The sequence below is a fragment of the Erithacus rubecula genome (genome assembly GCF_903797595.1).
Source record: "Erithacus rubecula genome assembly, chromosome: 18".
NCBI classification, from domain to species: Eukaryota; Metazoa; Chordata; class Aves; order Passeriformes; family Muscicapidae; genus Erithacus; species Erithacus rubecula.
Window position 1 is genome coordinate 1,748,690 of NC_136670.1, and position 16,686 is coordinate 1,765,375.

General features: G+C 51.2%; 1 protein-coding gene and 1 long non-coding RNA gene across 2 annotated transcripts in view; both read left to right on the forward strand.

The window, feature by feature from the left end:
* Positions 1–16,686, forward strand: part of LOC306809886 (uncharacterized protein) — a gene marked incomplete at its 5' end in the record, with an annotated part of 176,493 nt that overhangs the window by 19,608 nt on the left and 140,199 nt on the right. The gene's annotated exons all lie outside the window — the stretch shown is intronic.
* On the forward strand, positions 11,855–14,325 carry LOC306810012. Its single transcript, XR_013776348.1, has 4 exons — positions 11,855–11,935; positions 12,883–13,155; positions 13,663–13,800; positions 14,303–14,325. It is a non-coding gene; the product is annotated as an uncharacterized lncRNA (long non-coding RNA).

A 16,686-nucleotide genomic window follows, 5' to 3' on the forward strand; every position in this document is an offset into this window, starting at 1 on the left:
GAGCAGCAGGCACTGCTTGAGAGGCCAAGCAGTTCCTGGGGGGATCAAAGGCAGGCCACAGGCTGCTTACTTGCTTTGCATTGGAAGGACCCTTATATGCCCTGCATATCCAGCAGGGCAGCACTGCTCTTGCTTTTGAAGATGGGAGAATACACTCAGAACACTGTGCCCAGTACTCCCGTCTCTTCCTCACGCATTCTCTTCATGAATTTGCAAACCATCTGTGTAACCTCTGTGATAAGTGACATTGAAATGTCTACAACATCTTTTCCTCCTTATTCCAAAGAATGTAATTAGAAAAGTTAAATTGGAAAACGTGGTCCTTAGAGCTATTAACACAAGGTCCAAACAGAGGTAGAATATGGCCCTTTATGGCAGCTGTCAATCTCACCAGCAAATCCTTCCTTTCATTCTCCAAGCATCCCAAATTCCTCCGCAGAAATGCCACCTCCTGATGAAGAGTCTCAGCCTCCTCCTGCCTTTCAGTGGCCTCTTTCTACAGGGCAATTTCTAGAGAGGCATGCTTGAGTTCTGCATTTAACCAATCTACAGCAGGGAAGTGAAAGGAGAAGGAGGAGGAGAGCAGGAAAAGCAAAGCAAAGGAAAACTGATGTTCATCCCGCAGAGACAATAGCACCGTCTTCTCTGCCTGCATGTGTTTGCCACAACAGTGTGCCAAAGCAGACAGAAATAAAGGAAATTTCCACACAAAGGAAAAAAACAGGAATGAAGGGACACGGTTAAGAGGAATAGGAAAATATTTTGTTCTTGGGATTGTGCAGAATGAGCAATCCAAGAGAGACCAAGGAGCAGGGATGCCTGTGCAGCCCTGCTCCAGAGGGATCAATAGCCTGGAAGCCCTGCAGGGGCTGGAGTTTGGGGGAATTGAGCTGAGGCATCCAGCTACAGCTCCTTAGCACAGACACCACCTGAAAGGCACCAGCTGTGCACAGGATCAGCCACAGCACAGCCAGATGACAATGCCAGCCACGGCATCTTTCTAGAGAAAAGGTTTTCACAGGAATTACAATGGATAAATGTCCTGATGGTTGTGTTTGCTCATCTGCCCTGTCTGGGCACTCCCCTTTTCCTGTGCATGGGATCAGATAACCCCACTGGTGTGGATAGGATAGGGTAGTGAAAGGATGGGAGAGAAGCTGTACCTTGCTCACTTTCCTCCAACAGTTTCTGCAGCTCCTGATTTTGAGCATTTAGTTGGTCTCTCCGAGCCTGTGTCTTCCTCAGCTCCAGCTCCATGGCCTTACACTGTGTGGCCATGGCCTCTGCTCTTTCCTCAGAGCTTTGGAGCCTCACACGCAGCTCAGACACCTCAGTTTCCAGATGCTTCTCTTGAGTCTGCTGGAGAGCTGCCTTCTCCATCACTGCCTCCAGCAGGGCCAAGGTCAGGAAGATGGATGCACAGAGCCTCAGGGACAGGGCTGCTCCTGAGGCAGCAGACTGGGCAGGAGGGAGAGCAAGGAAGCAGAAAGGACTTCAGGCAAAAAACATGTAGAAAACTGAAGGTGCAGAACCAAGGATTGCAATGGAGACAAATGTGGAGAAAACAGGGAAAGGAAGGCAATGGACACCCTTGAGGCTGCAGCTCTGAACACTGCCTGAACTGGCTGTGCTGGAAGTGCCCTGCCCAGCCTGCCACAGCCACGGCTGTGTCCCCACATTGCTCAGTGCCCAGCACAGGCACCAGCTCCATCTGGCACAACTCTGTTAACACAGGGACAGAGAAGCTCCAAAGGAGTCTGCTGCTGCCTCTCCTCCCAGATTTCCTGCTGGGACCCGGGAGAGAATGGGGGAAACATCAGCAGCACAGACCAGATCCAGCCTTGGCCTCAGGGTGCAGCAGCAGCCGTGGGCAGAGCACGGCAGCAGTGGATGCTGCTGGGAGGGGGAAAGAGGTTGGGGCCTCCAAGCCAAAGGTGGTGTTGTGTGTCCATGGAGAAGAGGATGCCAGTGCACAGCTTACCTGGGTGTTGAGCTCCTGCAGTTCTTTTGTGCATTTTAAAAACAGCTGCTCAGTCTCCTGAAGAGCAGAATGATACTGAAACACCTAAATGAATGTTCAGGGCCAGGTTCTTTCCTCCAGGGTTCTGAGGCACAGGTTCTTTTCCTCCAGAGACAGTACCAGATGAGAAGGAAAGCATACAGCTCATTACTACATGGTATGACATTTTATAAACTCTTAGGACTTGCACCACCTCAGGGATAAACTGCTCTATCTGATGCGCTTTGTCTAAACAACTTGGCTGTTTGTTCCCCTTGCATTCACAGCCCATCATTTCCCCACTCTGGTTTTGAAAGAGTTTGAAAGAATGAAGAGTTCCTGCTTACATGCTCTGCCTTCTTTTTCAGATGGAAATGTGAATACAAAGCCATGGAAGTCTTGCAATGAAGACATTAGGAGGGAAGAACAATTTTCTTCGGACTAACCAGGCTCCAAGGGAGGCATGGAAGACATTTCCTTGCCCCAACTTGTTTTTCCAGGGAAGAGAAACAGCTGCCTAGAGCCAGGGGATGTCTGGGAAGTTCCCTAAGATTTACCAGCATCCATCCTATTTTCAGCTGCAGTAACAAAGGCCAAAGGCAGAAATGGTTACAGACGCTTGGAGCCCAATCTAATAGAAGATGCAGAAACCTCCAGGCAAGCAAGAGTGCCCTGCCTTCCCTTGTCTTCTTCTTGGAAGGAGAATATTGTGGCAATGAAGATTGGCAGGACTTGATCAGCTGGGGGATCCCCCCTAACCTTGATCTTATTTCTTGCATTTTTTGTACAGTCAGTAATGCCTGTGACTGTGGAGGGTGGCAGGGACCTTGCTTGACTCCCTCCAGGCACTGGCGGGCATTTTATGATGAATCATCCAACAGAGACATTCTTGGTTTTGGGTGCCACTGAGGACAATCTGGCCTAGATCAGCAATCAGGGCCTTCAGATGGCTCTGCCCAGCAAAGGCATCAGATGCCAGGCTGATCCAGATCCCAGAGGCTTCAAGTTACAGGACCCAAGGTGGAGCTGATGGATGACTGCAGCTTGGGCAGTGTTTACAAACCCACCTACCTAACAACAACAACAGTCCCTAGAGGGAAAGAGCTACCCTGAGAGCCTTTATCTTTGGAAACACTTTCACTAAAGGCATCAAGGGAAATTAATTGATGCGCAACACTGAGATAATGAGATGTGTCTACTTGGATCGTTGAGATTCTGCCACTTAGGAAATGCTGCCACAGCTCCTGGCATGTGCAAAGATGGCCAAGAGGGAATCCATTCACCACAATGCAGAATCCCACAGCTTTCCTCTAACTGACTTTTTCCCTCTCTAGGACATTCACCGCCGTCCTGTAATTGGGAATTTTGCTCAGCCACTTCTTTCCCTTGACTCCATATCCTCCCTACGTTCTGCAGCTACATTTGGCAGCTTCTTATTCTTATTTTCTGCCTCCTCCAGCATCTTCTGGATGCCTTCAACCTCCAGCATTTACTTCCTTGACTCCACTTGGGCCCAGCTCATATCTTGCTGTTCTCTCTGGATGATCGATTCCTGTGACTCTCGGGAGGCTGCCAGCTGAGGATGTCAACCTCTCCCACCTCCAGTCAACAGAACAGAGCAGTCAGAGGTTACAGCCACAGCTTGTCACTGTCAGCCACAGCAGAGGCTGTGAGGAAAGGTAAAGGACAATTTTCAATTTCTCCCTGTGCTGACAGCACCAGATCACAATGGATATGGACAACTTGTCAGCATTCCTGCTCTGCCCTCCCCCATGCCCACAAAAGACAAGTCCTATAGACTCACTTTCGCTATGAACACCTGCCAGTACACACCAAAAGGGCAGCAGGAAGAGAACAGTGCAGATACTCTGAGGTATATCTTACAAAAACAGAGCACAAGAGCAGCCTCACAACTCAGCTGGAAGCTGATGTTGCTGCCTGGCTTCCTATGAGAGGGCTCATTCCTGGGCCCAGAGATGTGGCCCGTTCACCTTCAGCACCCAAATCCAGTGTAGAAGAGCAAGGACGACATGCTCCACACAGTCCCAATTCCTGCCATCTCCCACAGCTCAGCTTGCAAAAAATCACACCAGTTCTCCTTTCACAAGTCATTACCTCTCGCCTTGGCATTTTCAAATCTAGATTTTTCCTTGTTCTTGTTTGGCCTGCAGGGTGGCAACTTTCTGCCTCATTTCAAACAGCACCTCCTGGTGCTCCTAGTTCTCTCTCTGCTTCCTTTTTTTTCCCATTGTTCCAGCATCACCTGCAGGGTGCCTTTCACGTGTCACTTGCCTGAGGAGGGAAGAAAAATGTCCGCGAGATGAAGTTTCAGGGAATATCCTTGCATTAAAAATGTGAAGCTTCATCCCTCCCACAACCCTCAACCTGAAAAGACAACAGCACTGGATTTCTCCACTCCAGAAAACAAGTCGTTTGCTGGAATTTAAAAGGAGACTAGTGAAAATCATTTTCTGTTGGGAAAAACCTTCCTAATTATTGAGTGCAACCAGAACAACAGATGTCACCTTCCCCTCTCTGATATCCCAGACTCAAGGACAGACCAATAGGAACTCCATCAGTCCCTCCTTGTCCACACCTGGGTGCCAGACCCTTCCCCAGCTCTGGTCCCTCTTTAAGAGGCTACTGGAGCTGCCCAAATAACAAATTTTGCAGAGCATATACAACGTTGCTGATGAACATGGGTATCCCTGGCTGATAAATGCATGGGCCATCCTGAGCCAGGTTTCTACAGCAGTGTCCCTGGTTCTACTGCCAGAAACAGCATCTGGGCTGATCTGGCTGGCACAATTCCCACTCCCACAGGTGCTGCCTAGCAATCATGTGTCCAGAGCCGTGGTAACATCATCCCTCTCTTGCTCCAGCAGATCCCTCTGAAGCTGCAATTCCTCCAATGTCTGTGTCTTGACTTCCAGCTCGCTCTGCAATGAGGGGTCTTCTCCTTCGAGTGCAGCCAAGTCCTCCACTGTACAAGAAAAGCCAAGACAAGATTTCAAAGGTAACCAGTCTCATTTCCAAAACCCACCTCCATCCTGTCCTTGTGCTCTGCCTTTATCTGCCTGGGCTGAAACTTCCTTCTTCTGCTTGGTTTTCTTCTGACACAGACTCAAGGCTCCTGGCTCTGGGATTCCAATTCATTGCTGCAAATTCCTTGGACTTCTCAACATTTGCACAGTCACTGCAGAGACAAGGCTCAGTCAAAAGAGCTGAGAGGCCTGAGGGGGTCACTGATCCCATTTGCAGCACTCTAGGATGGAGCAGGGTGCAGTGGGCTAAGCAAGACCTTGTTCCTTCCCTCCAAGGAAATCCTCTAGAGGCAAAGGGAAAGGAAGGCAGGATTTTGCCTTCCTTCAGTGAGAAGCAGTGGCTGAGCAGGGGCACGCAAAGAACAGAATTCAGGGAAGCAGCATGGTGAGAAGAAGGAGTCTTCTCTTCAAACATGGCTCTGCATTGACCAGACAGCCTTGGGAGTCACAGTAGAACGTGAAAAACCCAGACTGGACGATGCTTGAGAGCCACACTGAGGCCTGTGCATGCTAAAGCAGGTGATTTCTTCTCCCAGGATCCCTCTGAAATCCCAGGCTTGGAAGGAAATTACTGCTGGAACACAGCAGGAGGAGGAAATGCTCACCTTCTGATTTCTTCTAGCAGACATTCTATGTGCTGCTGGCGGCTTCTGAACCTCTGGCATTTCTCTGCCATTTTCTCAAAATGTTGCTGCGAATGCTCACAATTCTCCTGAATTGGCTTCCTGAACCAATTCCAAGGGATGCTGTTCATCAGTGGATGCCAGAGTTGAGAGCACGTTCCCAGGACTGTCAGTGCAGATGGAGTTGCCCATGCTGTCACTGTAGCTAACAGCACCTGAAAGCCCACATCCAGCTGTTAGTCAGCTATTCTGTTCCTATTCCAAAGTACCACTGAGGTGCCTCTTCTGATCTCACAAGAACCAGTTTCCATTCATGGAGAACCAGTTTCAAATCCTAACCAGCTCTGCACTGTTTACTCACCTCAGAGGATCTGGAGGAACGTCCCTGGTGAGAAAGGCCTCGAGCTCCCTGGAAGAGCACAGGGCAGAGCACACTCAGACTGCGTGGCTGCCCCTGAGGCAGTGCCTCTAAATCCTTCCCAGGCTGTCCCAGAGCACAGCAATTCCAGCTGGGCTCTTGCCCTCCTCCTTGTGAGTATTTCCAGCCCAGCAGTTTGACAGCAGCACAAATGAACATGCTGGAAGGTGTCTCATCACTTCTAAGAACACCAGAAGGGAAGCTGCCCACACCCCAGTCCAACTTGGCCTTGAACACTCCCAGGGATCCAGGGGCAATCTCAGCTTCTCTGGGCAACCTGTGCCAGGGCCTCAGCACCCTCACAGGGCAGAATTCCCTCCCAATAGTCCATCCACCCCTGCCATGTCTCAGTGGAAAGCCACTGTCCCTTGTCCTGTCCCTGAAGGCCTCTGGCTTAAGTCCCTCTCCAGCTCTATTGCTGTTGCTCTTTGAAGAGTTACAGAGCAGAGAGAGAACACAGTAACAAGGCAGTCTCCTACTTGCTGTATGAAAGAGCAGTTTATTAAAGGAAGCCATGATTCCGGTAAGATTATTTGTGAAAAACACAACACAGACAGTTCATTGGTCAGAGAAAGAGACACCTCCCTTTCTCTGGCCTTCCCACAGATCCAGCAGGTGTTTATTTCTTTATTTCTCTTGTGTTTTCTGTAAAGAGAAGTCTCTAGCCTGAGAAAAATCCTGGCTGGAGCTGAGAAAGTTACACAGCCTTCAAAAAAGACAGAGGACCAGACAAAAGGCCTGACAAACTCTACCTGGGCCTTCCTTCAGTGGTGTCCACAAGTCCCATTTTTAGTTTAAAGAAAAAGAAAAAGAAGTATTTGTAAACCTCCACAGTGCCCTTGCAAAGGAGAACAAACACCACTCAGAAGATCTGTGTTCACCTGAAGTGCCCAGGCAAATCTTCACAAGTGGTGCTTTTTCCCTGCAAAACCAATTCTAATGCAACAACAAAACCCACCACCATTCACAGACTTATCATTTCTAATGCATTTCAGAAAACCCATTAACAACGTTCAATGGCCTAAAACAGTTGCAAAGAAACAGACGAATGCTCATCCTGTGCTTGTAGAGGAACCGTCTGGCTGGTGATGGGCTCGCTGGTCAGCATTCGAAGGCTGTGCCTGGGCTGCATTGTGCCCCTGGTGCCGCAGCTCAGGGCGCACACACCTCGCAGGCAGCCAGCGTCCCCCGGGATCCCTTGAGACGCGAGCGTCCCCGCGACCCCAAATGATGAGGCAGGCGCGTCTCATCCGCAGCCTGCAAGGAAGAGAAATGATTCACAAGAACAGGATTATTGGAATCTTATGGCACAGTAAGGTGATTGAAGGACTGCAAAGCTTTTCCCAATTGGCTGTGCGGTACCTCACCAGCCACTCCCTTTTCCTGTTTATCAAAAACACGCTTTGACCAAATTCAGAGGTACCTGACAAAGCTGTTGGAATGCCATTGTGACCTCTTTCAACTCAATTATCTGAGCAGAACCTGTCTCTTGGACTTTCAGCATTTACCAACCAGACTCATCCTCCCAGGTAACTGGCCATTGATACCTGAGGATGTAAATCCGGAGTGGTGATAAACAGAGAGATAAATGGAAGGATCCACTCGGTATACCTGATGAGTAAAAAGCTTGCTGCAGCCTGCTGCACTGTGTCAGGCTAATTGGCAACCCTGTGCCAAGACTTTCCATTGATATCTCCGTCCCATCTCAGAATTTTTCACTGAAGGCACCATAAAAACAAGTTTTGGTCTGTCATGACACAAGGGGATTGTGAAAAAGCAATCCTTCAAATCAATAACCAAAATGATCACTTCATTCCAACCAATTGACCAAGGGCTATCAACTGAATTTTGGTAGGGGCCACTATTTCTGCCACACAGGCTATCAGTCCACCACTGTAAAGTCATCATAGGATAATTTCTACCATTCACCTCAGGGACCCCAATGAGAAATTTGTCTCAATGCACACTCTCCTGGTGGCCAAAACTCAAACCTCTGAGTTGAATCTGAGGTAGGGTGGCACCTGGTATCATCAGAGTACACAAAATCGGTGGTGCTGATCGCAGATATTCATTGTCCAAAAGACTTTGGTGTTTGTCTGTAGATCCGAACCCACCATCTTAGTGTATGATGTTTGCACAATCATCATTAGCACTGTCTCTGGCCAGCTGATCACATAACGGCTGCTTTTGAGCATCATCCTCAACCTGCTTTTCTAAAGCTCTTGCCACTTTCTCAACAAATTCTAAGAATGGCTCTCTAGGGCCTTGAGTCATTTTTACATATTTTGGCTTTGGAGCTGCAGCCTCTATTGCTTTTAGAATTGCTGCAAATCCAATTTCTTGGCATTGTGCAAGGATCAGAGGATCCCAGGTAGCCTGAAAACCAGGGCTAGCAAAGCCATGCAGACCCAGCAAAGCATCGCTCCCCACAGCACACCTGGGATCATCCTGGGGTCGCATCATATTTTCTGCAACTGCCTTGTCAGCCATCTGCCTCCAAGTGTTCTCAAACACTCTAAATTGAACAGGCTGAAAGAGCACTTGGGCTATATGTCTGACATCGTAAGGTGTCAGTAAGGTCACATTCAACACTCTAATAATTTGCATCATTTGGATAGAGACAAGCCCAAACCGTGTGACCCTGCCATGCAAATGCTGAACAGCACGCCAAGCTATAGGATCATATCTGGCTGTCCTGTATTGGGAGCTGCCTTAAAGACAGAAAAGGGTCGAGCTCCCCCAGTCCCCTGGCCATCCTCATCACAGTCCTGTGGCAGGTTGTCCTCAGGGACTGGGCCAAGCTCAGCAGCATCCACCTGGACGCTCTCATCCACTCCCTTGACCCGAAGGACACCCTCTTTGGCATCCCCACCCGTTCCAGCAAATTCCAATGGCCCTGCTGCAATGCCAGCCTTTTAACTGCTTCCCAAAAACTGCGGCGATTTTTGAGTCTCGCTGTCATGGTGTCACTGCAGCGCCAGCAAAAGGCCCTGCAGACGGCGAGAAATGCGGCGGTGTCCCTGGAGAACCGAAAGGGGATGCCGGCATTCCTGGGTGTGTGGGGCCTGACGCTGAGGACTGTGACGAAGGCGGCACCAGCACCGCTCCGTGCCTGTTCTCCCGTCCCTGCAGCGGCCGTGCCTGTTCTCCCGTCCCTGCAGCGGCCGTGCCTGTTCTCCCGTCCCTGCAGCGGCCGTGCCTGTTCTCCCGTCCCTGCAGCCGCCGTGCCTGTTCTCCCGTCCCTGCAGCGGCCGTGCCTGTTCTCCCATCCCTGCAGCGGCCGTGCCTGTTCTCCCGTCCCTGCAGCGGCCGTGCCTGTTCTCCCGTCCCTGCAGCCGCCGTGCCTGCTGTCCCGTCCCTGCAGCGGCCGTGCCTGTTCTCCTGTCCCTGCAGCGGCCGTGCTTTCTGTCCCGTCCCTGCAGCGGCCGTGCCTGTTCTCCCGTCCCTGCAGCGGCCGTGCCTGCTGTCCAGCCCCCGCGGTTGGACCTGCAGGCAGCGTGGGACCCGCCCCCACGGCTGGGCCGCCCACGACCCGCGGCTGCCCCGGCACGGGTGCCGCTGATGGGGGTTGCAGCGCTTGGGCGCCTGCGAAAGGCGCCAGCCCTGCATACAGAGCTGCCGTTTGTTTTGTTATACCATGGTGCCAACTATCTCCAACTCCACAGAGACAGGAAAAGCTGGCACTACCCCGGCGCCGGCACTGGCACTGGCGTTGGCACTGGCATTGGCACTGGCACTGGCGCTGGCACTGGCGCTGGCACTGGTGCTGGCGCTGGCACTGGCGCTGGCACTGGCGCTGGCACTGGCACTAAGCTAAACAAGCCCAAGGTTAGGGGCTTCTCCAGCTGATCAAGTCCTGCCAATCCTCAGTGCCACAGGATTCATATTTCCATTTGAAAAAGAAGGCAGGGTATGTAGGCAGGAACTCCTCATTCTTTCAGGACCAAATACAGAGTGGGCACATGATGGGCTGTGACTTCAGGGGGAACAAACAGCCAAGTTGTTTAGACAAAGCTCATCAGATAGAGCAGCTTTTCCCTGAGGTGGTGCAAGTCCTAAGAGTTTCTAAAATGTCATACCATGTAGTAAAGAGTTACGCGCTTTTCTTCTCGGCTAATTCTGTCTCAGGAGGAAAAGAACCTGTGCCTCCGAACCCTGGAGGAAAAGAACCTGGCTCTGAACAATCATTCAGGTGTTTCAGTATCATTCTGCTCTTCAGCAGGCTGAGCAGCTCTTTTCAAAACGCACAAAGAACTGCAGGAGCTCAACACTCAGGTAAGCTGTGCACTGGCATCCTCTTCTCCATGGACACAGAACACCACCTTTGGCTTGGAGGCCCCAACCTCTTTCCCCTCCCAGCAGCATCCACTGCTGCCGTGCTCTGCCCAGCTGCTGCTGCACCCTGAGGCCAAGGCTGGATCTGGTCTGTGCTGCTGATGTTCCCCCATTATCTCCTTGGTCCCAGCAGGAAATCTGGGAGGAGAGGCAGCAGCAGACTCCTTTGGAGCTTCTCTGTCCCTGTGTTAACAGCGTTGTGCCAGATGGAGCTGGTGCCTGTGCTGGGCACTGAGCAATGTGGGGACACAGCCGTGGCTGTGGCAGGCTGGGCAGGGCACTTCCAGCACAGCCAGTTCAGGCAGTGTTCAGAGCTGCAGCCTCAAGGGTGTCCATTGCCTTCCTTTCCCTGTTTTCTCCACATTTGTCTCCATTGCAATCCTTTGTTCTGCACCTTCAGTTTCCTGCATGTTTTTTGCCTGAAGTCCTTTCTGCTTCCTTGCTCTCCCTCCTGCCCAGTCTGCTGCCTCAGGAGCAGCCCTGTCCCTGAGGCTCTGTGCATCCATCTTCCAGGCCTCAGCCCTGCTGGAGGCAGTGATGGAGAAGGCAGCTCTCCAGCAGACTCAAGAGAAGCATCTGGAAACTGAGGTGTCTGAGCTGCATGTGAGGCTCCAAAGCTCTGAGGAAAGAGCAGAGGCCATGGCCACACAGTGTAAGGCCATGGAGCTGGAGCTGAGGAAGACACAGGCTCGGAGAGACCAACTAAATGCTCAAAATCAGGAGCTGCAGAAACTGTTGGAGGAAAGTGAGCAAGGTACAGCTTCTCTCCCATCCTTTCACTACCTTATCATATCCACACCAGTGGGGTTATCTGATCCCATGCACAGAAAAAGGGGAGTGCCCAGACAGGGCAGATGAGCAAAACAACCATCAGGACATTTATCCATTGTAATTCCTGTGAAAACCTTTTCTCTAGAAAGATGCCATGGCTGGCAGTGTCATCTGGCTGTGCTGTGGCTGATCCTGTGCACAGCTGGTGCCTTTCAGGTGGTGTCTGTGCTAAGGAGCTGTAGCTGGATGCCTCAGCTCATTTCCCCCAAACTCCAGCCCCTGCAGGGCTTCCAGGCTATTGATCCCTCTGGAGCAGGGCTGCACAGGCATCCCTGCTCCTTGGTCTCGCTTGGATTGCTCATTCTGCACAAGCCCACCGCGAAACACATTTTCCTAATCCTTTGAACCCTGCCCCATTCATTCCTGTTTGTTTTTTTTTTTGTTTTGTTTTGTGGAAGTTTCCTTCATTTCTGTCTGCTTTGGAGCTCTTTGTGGGCTTAGGGCCCATCAAACACATGCAAAGAGAGGAGACAGGGCTGTTGTCTCTGCAGGATGTTCATCAGTTTGCATTTGCTTTACTTTTTTCCAACTTCTTCTCCTTCTCTGTTGCAGTGATAAGGAGGGAAGAGCAGCAGAAGACCTCTCTAGAAATTGCCCTGAAGCAGAGGCTGAGACTCTTCATCAGGAGGTGGCATCTCTGTGGAGGAAATTGGAGAGCCTGGAGAAGGAAAGGAAGGATTTGCTGGTGAGATCGGCAGATGCCACAAAGGGCCATTTTGTACCTTTGTTTGGACCTTCTGTTAATAGTTCTAAGGAGCACCTTTTTGCAGTATACCTTTTCTAATTACATTCTTCTGAATAAGGAGGAAAAGATGTTGTAGTCATGTCAAAGTCCCTTAGTGCTGAGGCTGCTGATTTCACTCCATGTTGGAGTTCTGTGTCCTAGATGCTTTAGTTCTCAATGTCCAGACTGTCTCTACTGGCATTGCATGGTTTGAGCAATTCCTCATGGGCTAAGCCATGTTCAGATTAATAAGCATCTGGATCTGGAAGGAGGGGTGTGAAGAGCTGGTTTGCTGTTGATAGAAAGGTGTTTGGCCTTGGCCATCTAAGAGCAGCCAGTGGGGAGAGAAGAGAGGAAAGCCAAGTGCTGATGCAGAGAAGGACGTGTGCCTGCGAGAGGAGAAGTGGTCCTGAGTGGCAGCAGAGAATGACAGCCTGATCTGGCCAATGCTGCTCCAAGAGAGGGCAGTGGGGCTCTCGGGATGGTGCCATGGAAACTCTACACAGGAGAGGTGGAAAACCACTGCTGTTGCCCCAACTCAGGGAATGGAATGCTGGGGGTGTTTGCTCTTCCCTTCCTCCCTGCTGGAGAGCACATTTTCCTGGCACTGCCTAAATCCTGCTTAACGTGGACTGAAATGGTGGCTGCAGTTCTGGCAGCTCCTCCCCAAAGGAACACTGGAGTGGAGCTGCAAGAGGTTGGGGAAGTGCAGGAAGGGAGCTGGGATGGTCTGAGTGAGCTGGGAAAGATGCAGCATCAAGGGGGTCCCAGCAAGGTCTGCAGCATGCTGAGAGGCAGAGAGAGAGGAGCAGCCTGTGCCTGCCCCTGGGACAGGAGTCCAGATCTGGAATGAGAAACAAACTGAGAGAGGGAATGAGTGACCCTTTTCCTCCCTGTTTCTCCTGCAGCATGAACGGGAATTGTACCAGCAGCAGATGAGAGAGCTGGAAATGAAGAATGAGATGCATGCAGCTGAGATGCAAAGTCAGCAGGGAAGAATGTTGCCTGAGGAGCAACTGGACATTGAAATGGAATCCAAGCAGAATGTGTTGGACCTTGAGGCTTCTGCTTTGAAGGAAGGGAGAGGGAGCACTCTGACTGCTCAGCTGTCCAAGGATAAGATTGCCAGGGGGGCTGTTAAGAAAGAATTTGCCTTCCTGAAGGGAAAGACATGTCTCCAGGTAGGCACTGGCATTGATCTTCAGTCCACTGCAATGTCCCTGAAATATTTCAATGATGTTCTTCATAATCATTTGGGCCTCTCTATCCCTGTCAGTCCAGGCCTGCTTGGGCAATACATCCCAGGCTGCAGCAGGCAGCCTTGTCTGTGTGCCTGGCTCCAGCCAGACAGAATTGACTGCCAGATTGTTTTCTGGCACACCTGGAATGACTGAACAGCTCTGGAGTTTGCTGTTCAAATCAGTCAAGGCCAAAATGTGGGCTTGGGAAGCTGTTTCTCCTGTGGCCACACAAGGGGAGGCAACATGTGGGGATTTAGATTTGGTGTGGGAAGGAATGCAGCAGGTGAACAGAGTGATGGATTAAACCCAGCAGAGTTTTGTACTGAGGAGGCTGAACACCAGCTGAGAAGGCTGGTGCTTTGAGGATGCTTCCTGTGATGGAGATTTCTGAGGTACAGCTTGTGTGGAGCTTGAAATAAGGGAATCATCTCTGTGTATACCTAGCAGGCTGTTGGAGCACAAGAGGAGCAGCTGTTATTTAAGTCAGAGATCAGCCTGGAATCTGAGCAACCAGTTGCAGCACAAGAGAAGGCGAAGACAGAGTGGCCTGAAGGGAGCACAGAGCCCAGGAGAACTGGCGAGCAGGTAAAATGGTCTTTCACTGCCTCTGCAAAGCCTCAGGCTTCTCTGGAATACAAGCCTGTGATGTCAGGAAAGAGGAGTTGGAGGAGTTTTAAGCCCTCAGAAGTGCTTGAAGGCTCCTTCTGCCCCTGGGCTTGGTTGCCCACATTGTTCTCTGCTCCCCTGTGGAATGGTCTGAGGTTGTGAGAGGGAGAGTTTGCTCCCTGCCCCTGGGCTGGCTCTGCAGGGGTTTGCTGTTCAAATCAGCTCCAGGCCAAAAGCAGGGCATGGGGAGCTGCTCTCCTGTGACCTGGCAAGGGTATGCAACACGTGGGCTTTGGATTGTGCGTGCAAAGGAACGGAGCAGATGAGCAGAGTGATGAACTAAACTGAGCAGAGTATTCTATCAATGGCTGAACAGCAGCTGCAGTGCTGGTGCTTCGAGGATGCTTCTCATACTGAGATTTCTGAAGGACAGCTTTTGTGGTGTTGGAAATAAGGAATCTTCTCCTCTGTGAATACCCAGCAGGCTGCTGGAGCAGAAGGGAGCAGCTGTCAGAGCACTCCAGGAAGGCCATGCAATGTGTGCGGTGCACGGCTGCAACATCAGCAGAAGACAAGGCAGAGAAGCGTGAATCAACCACTGAGCCCAGGAGGACTTCTGAGGTAAAATGGGCTTTCAGTGCCTGTGCAGAGCCTCAGCTCCTCTGGAACAGGGCACGTTAGCCCAGGCAGCGCTTTGGAGTCCTCTGCTTGTTTCCTTGCCTCTCCCTGTCCCTGCTGTGGGCACAGCCTTTTGTTTGTTCTCTCTGTTGTGGCAGCCCATGGCTTTCACAAAGGCACCTTCACTCCACTGCCTCCCTCCCTGGCCCCGTGTCCCTGGACACACACTGGCCTCTCTTACAGAGCTGGCAGCGAGAGCTTTTTGTCCCCAGTGTTGTCTGGTGCAATCGAGGGTGTCTGAGCAGAGATCTCCTTGCCTTGATGCCCAGAGGTCCTTTTGCTCCATGTTTGCTGACAGGTTTCTGTGACTCTGTCTCCATTCCAATGTGCAGGTGGCACCTGAAGGGAGAAGAATCAGAACTTTAGGAGAGTGTTCCCCCCAGACTACTTTACATTGCCTGTCTGCAAGTCTGTCCAGGAAATAACTTTGACTTCTGAAGGAGAAAAGTCCTCCAGTAGCTCAGGGGAAGAGCAGCCCTCCTGCTGATGCACAGCCTGTGGAGAAAGGGGTCAGTGCTTTGGAAATGAGAGGCTCCCCCAGGGCCACACAGAGCCAGCTGCCCAGGATGTGCCCACGTGGCTTTTGAGTCTCTCCAGCCATGGAGACTTCACCACCTCACTGGGCACCTGCCCCAGTGCTCGGCCACCCTCCCAGTGCAGAAGTGTCTCCTGAGCTCGGGGGGCCCCTCCTGTGTGTCACTTTGTGCCCGTGGCCCTTGGGGCTGTCCCTGGCCCCGACCCCTCTGCAGTGTCGCCCTGGGTATTTATCCCCAGGGATGAGTTGCCCTGAGCCTGCTCTGCTGCAGGCTGGGCAGTCCCAGCTCTCTCAGGCTCTCCTCATGGCAGAGATGCTCCAGTCCCTCCATCACCTTCCTGGTCCTGTGCTGGACTCTGTCCAGTCTGTTCCTGTCTCCTGTACTGGGCAGCCCAGCTCTGGGCCCAGCACTCCAGGGCTGACCTCACTGGTGTGGGGCAAAGGGGAAGGATCCCCTCCCTCCACCAGCTGTGACACAGTTTACGTATTGAGAAACGATTAGCAGGATTGACAAGAGGAATTTCTGTTCCATATCTTATGTGGGAAAAATGGAATGGTCCATGCTCCCTATCAGTAGCAGTGGGTAAAGGTAAAGTGGTCCTGTTGTTGGTGACAATGGATGTCAGCAGCATAGGAACTGTGCCAGTCTGCTGTGACTTACTGTGGGAAGGAGCACTCTGAGGAGGTTAAAGCGGGGTGAAGAGATCCCTGAAAGACTAATCTTCAAACCACAGAAGCCCTATTAGGATCAGGAGCAATTCCTAGGCAAAAGCTGAAACCGTGCTTCTGTGAGTTCCTTTACCTCCCAGATCACTTTTTCCATTAATGATGACAGATCAAAGTTGAAGCTTGCCCAGCTGAAAATTCACGCATCTTCCTAGGACATTTGAATAGAAGGGAAGAATTCTTGATCCTGAAAACATTCAGGAAGTGGCTGAGGATGAAATGTTGAAGGGTTGAGGGCATAATTTAGAAGAAGGTAACTTAGGAAGGTGAAAAGCAGAATCACAATCCTGGGTGACAGGAGATCAACTGAATCAAGAACTTCTGATCAAGCTCATCTCAGAAGAAGGAATGTGGAAAAAACCTGTAGAAAGAATCAAGTTATCCTGAGGAGTGCAGAGACATTCCGGAAGAAGCAGTATGGAAGGGGGAGAATAGTTAGGGAGCTCTTGAGCCAGGCATACACCAGGTGTGAGGAGCAGAGGAAGCTACAGCAGCTGTCTATTGTGTTCAAAAAGCCTGGCCAGCGAAGGTGGCTCCAAAGAACAATACAGCAGTCTTGAAGATGGGCACAAAGGAGGATCTACAGAAGAACCTCAGGCTAATCAGCTCCTCTGGAATCCCTGGGAAGGTGATGGAGCAAATCTTTCTGGACACCTTTTCAAGGAACTGGAGGGAAGGGCATTGGAACAGGCAGCAGAGATTTACCACAGGGAAATGGTGCCTGTCCAACCTGATTGACTCTGTGAATAATGGGAGACCAGGGATGGTGCTGCCTGACATTGCAAAGCATTCAACAGCCACGCAGTCTCCTCAGAGCCCGACTGGTGAGATATGGACCAAGGGAATGGCGAAGGGAGTGGAAAACTGCCCAGACCAGGGGGCTCAGTGCTGCTGGATCAGGTGCATGAAGTGTCAGGCTGTGGTGA